Genomic DNA, 6,000 nt, shown 5'->3' with positions numbered 1-6,000 from the left:
AGTTAATTTCACCGGTTGATAGAATCCTGATTAGAAAAAGGAAGGAAGGTTGCAGTCCAGCCTCTGTCTAAACCACTAATCAGGTTTTCACCAGCTTTTTTCCCTTTAGGACAGTGGTTCTCAAAGTGTGGTCAGTGGACCACTAGTGATCTGCAACCATCTTGCAGGTAGGTTGTGGCCTCGGGACTGCCCCCTCCTGCCATCCCCTGCAGCAGGGAGTCTGAGCTGGTGCTCCAGTCCTTCCCTCTCCCGCTCCCCAGCCTCTGCCCTCACCCCAGAGGATGGAGCTCAAGCACTGGCTTCCCACTGCACAGGGAGTGGAGGTCAAGACTCATAGGCTGGATCTGGATTGCAGGACAAGGAAGCAGCTCAGTGCACTGTCACTCTCCCTCCCCACAGCTGGGGGAACACAGCACAGGAAACCACTTGCCTGGAGGCTTTCCCCAAATCACAGCTAATGGGAGCAGCAGGAGGCAGTGCATGGGAGTGGCAGGAGGCACAGAGCCAGGTAAGTACCCCCTTATGTCAAGACCTCGCACTCCTATCACCCTCCGATATCCCCCTCCAGCTGACTCTCCACACTCCCACCACGCTCCTGCACCCTCCCTCCTTCCCAAATCCCTCACCCTCAGCCCACTCCTACACCCTACTTCCTGGCAAGACCCCCAGCCCCCAAGCTGTCCTGCACCCATTTTGTCATCATGAGTGATTGGCTGGCGATCAGCAGAAACGTCTTTATTCAGCAGGTTGGTCTGCAAGCCAAAAGGTTTGAGAACCACTGCTCTAGGAGCTATATTGTCCTCTTCTGGATTGACAGACATAAATCATTAGAAAGTTCCATGTGTTTCTGGTACAGTCTGTATTTTAAAAAACCTGCACGAGATCAGAAATGATGAAGGAAGATTCTTTAGAGGGGATTCCGAAGTAAGCAGAAAATTGGACCTGCCAGAAAACAAAACAATAATGCACCAATCTATACAATATTTTACATTGCTTTATACCCTACACATCACCAAATACCAGAATGTGTTTTATCTTGTCTGTCATGTCTGGATAAGTGAAAGGTTCATAAATATTGGGGATTATTAACTCAGTGATAGCACTTTGTTTGACACAACTACACCCACATTTTTAAATTGACACCACATTTTTAAAAAAATCCGCGGAGCCATTTTTACTGAGTGTTGTTGGAGCTAACATCTAAAATTACGGACATTGGGGCTCTCTTTTAGCTTGTTTACATTGATAATGTACAGAGATTTGTCAATGCTCCTTTGATCTGTATGACTAATCTGTGATCCCTGTTCTTTCTGTTTTTCAATCACAACAACAAGAGGGCAAAATATTTAAATATAGAAAAATGTGATTGTAAAAAACACAGAAATTGTTCTGGATCGGAGGTATCATTGGGAGCACTTCTGAGCTTTCTTTCTGAAGTCAGATTTTAAGCTGAGGAGTGTCCCCTTAAGAAAAGCATCTTCAAAGAAAAAACATGCCCAGTAAAGCTGAATCTCAGAATTACCGTGCTTATAAAACTTGGAATGTATCCGATGGTGAATGGAAGCTGCTAAGACTTACTTCTTCAGTGGCAAGTGGTCTTTTTCTAAACTCCTAGGGAATGCTAGGGCTGCTCAAGAGCTGTGTAGATTGCTTCACTAATTGGAATTCTAAGTGGTTAAAAATCTATCTCCTTAAAGGATTAACTGTACTAACCTTATTTGCCTGAATCAATTATTAATTCCATAAAAATTAGACGAAAAGGTCAACAATATTATTTTGACTAATTTGCTATCTTTTATCTGAAAAGTTTCCTTCTCCTCCCCCTTATACTCTTTCTTAGGATTTATTAATTGGGGCACTGAGCACAGCAATAACATGTTATGCAATATTTTCTCCTAAAGATTAGAGTGTAATGTTTTCTTTGTGCTGTGTTTTTTGTTTTTGTTTTGGGGGTAGAGGGTCCCTTGTCCAAAGATGACCTCTTGATTGTTCATCCCAAATACTTTTCAGAAAGCTCCTACTGAATAAATGAGGTTTCCTACACCGGAAGAAAATACTATGTTTTCTTTTCCTTTTTTTAAATTTTGAATGGATGAAAATAGATGGCAATCAACAAACCTGTGGCTAGAGGAAAAATCCTTTTAACTCGCATTTTATTTCAGCTACATTCAGGACAAAGAAACACATTGCACCATGTGCATGAATAGATGCTTTATTATTCAAAACAAGCTTCAAAGAGCATTATGTCCCCTATAGAAAATATGCAATCAGTGTTTAATTCAATGGTAGGATGAAAATTTAAATTCCCATAAGGGAAAGGCTGTTAATGCCATTTAAATTGGTTGTAAATTACAGTTAATACACTTGAGACCTGAATACAGATTAGCAGAGTGTTGCTTTATGAAACCAGTCCTACTTTAAACTTATTGTCTATTAAACTATGGGCAACGTGCACTTGTTTACACCTATATTTTATTACCTGTCTTTATATGTATGCAGGAAACTACATTTCACCTTTAAAATTTGGAATGTGGCTCCAGCTTAATGAGTTTCATTATTTGGAAAGGTCTTTGTATTGCAGCCATGCTAGCACTCTTATTTGTCTGCTATAGTGCTTGATGTTTATGCAGCATTTGAACTGCACAAAAATATTAGCCTAGAGGCATCCGCTTTTTCCTTCTTTATTAGTAATTGGCATAAGATTCTAGTTGCTTTCATTAGTTCACTAGTTACAAGTATTTGGGTTGAAAGATATTTTTCAGAGATCTGTAACTGGCAATGCCTTTGTTGATTTAGGTACATTGGTTGATGAGCAATAATTTATCATGTTATAGACTTCTGTAAGGGTAGCCCACTTTAGTAATCCATGATCTGCTGACTGCAGCAGGATATCCACCCCAGACAAAGCAGAGTAGGTTGTTAGGATAATTAATCCTGATGGGCTACACCTTAGAAAGAGGTAGAGCTTGAAGGACTGACTGAAAACAGAGCCCAGCAGGGAAGGAACAGGCACAGCTGCGTTAGACTGGCAAGGTTTTGTGCAAAATCTTGCTGCCTGTCTACACTGGCCGCGAGTATTTGCGCAAGAACACTGACTTTGTACTGTACAAAATCAGTGGTACTTGCGCAAATACTCTGACGCTCCCACTCAGGGATAAGCCCTCTTGTGCAAGATAAGTATTCTTGCGCAAGAGGGCCAGTGTAGACAGCCAAGTTGATTTCTGCAAAAATGGCCGTCGGAGCTTTCTTGCGCAAGAGAGCATCTACACTGGCATGGATGCTTTTGAGCAAAAGCAAATCTTTTGCGCAAAGGCACATGCCAGTGTATACGCGCTCTTGCACAAATACTTTTAATGGAAAAACTTTTCCGTTAAAAGTATTTGCACAAAATCATGCCAGACTAGACACAGCCGCAGAGCTTGGACAAACCCAGGAAGCTCGCAACAGAATGGTGCTGCAGTGGGGGAATCTGTAGCTATTCTATAAACAACAGAGAGGGAAAGAAAGGAAATGAGGTGGTGTAGGAAAAGGCAAAGGAGAAAGATGGCAAGATTTTAAGGGGCACAGAGCTTGACTGCTGAATAGAGAGTGTCTAAGCTGGAACCATGGGCAGCCCACTTTGGGGAAGCAAGTCCACTGGCCCTGCCCCTTCCACCGAAGACTCTGTCCTTGCCACAGCCCAGAAACCTCCCCCATAAATGAAAATGTCCTGGGCGCCCCCAGAGACCAGAGGAGCCCCAGCCTGCCTTCCCCAGTCACACTGGGCCAAGCCGCTGCTGACACCCTCACACACACCGATTCATCACTACCCTCAGTGCCAGCTGCTCCCCTGGCCCCTGAGCACTGAATCAGCCTCAGTGACGGGCTGAGCTGCAGCCTCCCTGAGCACCAGTGCCCCTAGTGCTACCAATCGGGCCTGGTCATCCCCAGCATGCCTAGAGTTAGGTTGGGCCAAGACAGCATCCTCCTCAAGCACCAGCTCCTCTGGCCCTGAAGGCCCCCCCACACACACACACACACACGGAGTCGCTGGCCCCAGCAGCAGTCCACTGACTCTCCACATCACTCTTCACTCCCCTGCCCCCAGGAGGAGGGATGCAGTGAGCTGTGGGGACCGTCAGAGGTAGAGGAGGCTGTGGGGATCTCAGGGAAGGGGGGGCACTGCAGCCCATTTGTCCGGCAGTGGGTTGACAATGCTTTCCCTGGTCTTATTACACCTGCCATCCCTGGCTGGAACTCTGAGTAGAGGTGTGGACCTCCGTTCCCCTGCCAGCCACTTAGGCAGTAGCAGCATTGGGGTAGTGAAGGGAAGACTGACATCTTGGAAAAAGAGTAATTCCCAGAAAGGGAAAATACACTGATCTGACCAGAGGCCCAAGCCACACAGATAGTTACGGTGCTGAGAGAGATGAGCAGCAGAAAGGTCAGGAGTAGTGTGGTCAGGAGGAGATGCCACCCAGCAGTGAGAAGGCTCCATGAGAGTGATGCTAAGATCTATTTCCCTCTTCAAATAATTCTGGGCACAAAACAAGGCATTTAACTGCAATATTCAGAGTAAGAGACAATACTCCTGTTACTGTGTCTTTCCAAGCCACCCTGCTCCATCTTGTGAAATGCCTTTACCAGCATTGTTCTAGATTTATATAATTGGTTGCATATTTATCCTGAACTGACTGTAGAGGGAAATGTCTCATCCCTCTTATTTGTCTCTGTCATGGCCCCCACATGCCATATGAAAATTGGCTTATGAATATGAATACACATAACTCGAAGACTCTTTATGCAAAATGCATCAAGTAACATATTAATTGTAAAGTTACAATCTGCTGAATCTGCATAACCTATTTTTGTGCATATCTCATTCTTGTATGCAAAGTTTAAAATATGAAGTGTGAATCTGGTTTTAATTATGAATGTGCTAATGAGGGCCATTAAGGATAGTTTAGGAACATGATAGCTCAGTATTCAAACCAATGATCTGCGAATAGTCTTATTAGTCCTGTAAGCCCAAATAGTGGTTGGTCCCAGAAAGACATTTGACCATGCCACCTGGAATCCAGCTTGTATGTGGTACATTTCCATGAGGATGGGGAGTGCTAAACAAAGGGTTCCCACCCTGGGGGAAAGACTATTCAATGAATGGAACGCTATCAGTCTTTGTCTTCAACTGGCCTTTGAAACTGCCTTGCTCACCCTAAGAGGATACACATGAAGAAGCTGGGCAACAAAGAGCTCTGAAAAAAAACTGTAGACCCTCCCAGGTCAGAGTAAAGATCAGTTCTGACTTAAAGCTTTTTATCTGAAATAAGAACAACTGTTTAGGGTAAGAATTTCCATGTAACAAGTTTCTTAGTAAATTAGAGCTAGCAGGCATCTTTTGTTTATTTAATAACTTACTTTGGGGATCAGAGTTTGAGTGCAGGCTTACCTCAGGCACCTCCCAAGTCAGTGGCTCAGCAAGGCTAAGGCAGCCTCCCTCCTGTCCCATCTCTGATGAAAGTGGTGGGCAGATCTGACTCCTGGGGGAGAGCAGAGGGCCCAGAAGGCTTCACATGCTGTTCTTGCCCACAGGCATTGCCCCTGCAGCTCCCATTGGTTGCAATTCCTGGCCAATGGGGGTGTGGAGCTGGAGCTTGGAGCAGGGGCAGCACCTGGAGCCCCCTGCCCTTCCACCATAGGAACCTGCTGCCTGTTTCAGGTACATAGCGCAGAGCCAAAACAATAGGGACTAGCCTGTTTTAGCACTGCTGACCAGACTTTTAATGATCTGGTCAGTGGGACTGACTGGAGCTGCTAGAGTCCCTTTTCAGCCAGGCGTTCTACTTGAAAATCAGCTGCCTGAGAATCCTATTACATGCCAGCTCACTCTTCCCACCAATTAGGTGCTGTAGCCAATCAGGCAGCCTACTACAGGCCAGCTGTGCTTGTTCAGTTGCTTGACTCGGCTCCAGGTCATGCTTCTTCACACATCCTTCCTCTATGAATTTGCAGAAGTCATTT

The 6,000-nt window shown here is 44.9% G+C and overlaps 1 long non-coding RNA gene across 1 annotated transcript; it reads right to left on the bottom strand.

The window, feature by feature from the left end:
• Positions 1-720: 720 nt before the first annotated feature.
• Positions 721-5,832, bottom strand: LOC142827007 (uncharacterized). Its single transcript, XR_012901333.1, has 2 exons — positions 5,429-5,832; positions 721-942 (listed from the first exon to the last, which is right to left on the bottom strand). It is a non-coding gene; the product is annotated as an uncharacterized LOC142827007 (long non-coding RNA).
• Between the last annotated feature and the right edge of the window lie 168 nt (positions 5,833-6,000).

The sequence above is a fragment of the Pelodiscus sinensis genome, chromosome 1 (assembly GCF_049634645.1).
Source record: "Pelodiscus sinensis isolate JC-2024 chromosome 1, ASM4963464v1, whole genome shotgun sequence".
Taxonomy (NCBI): Eukaryota; Metazoa; Chordata; order Testudines; family Trionychidae; genus Pelodiscus; species Pelodiscus sinensis.
Note: the sequence above shows the minus strand (reverse complement) of the source record. Positions and strands in the feature narration are given on the sequence as shown.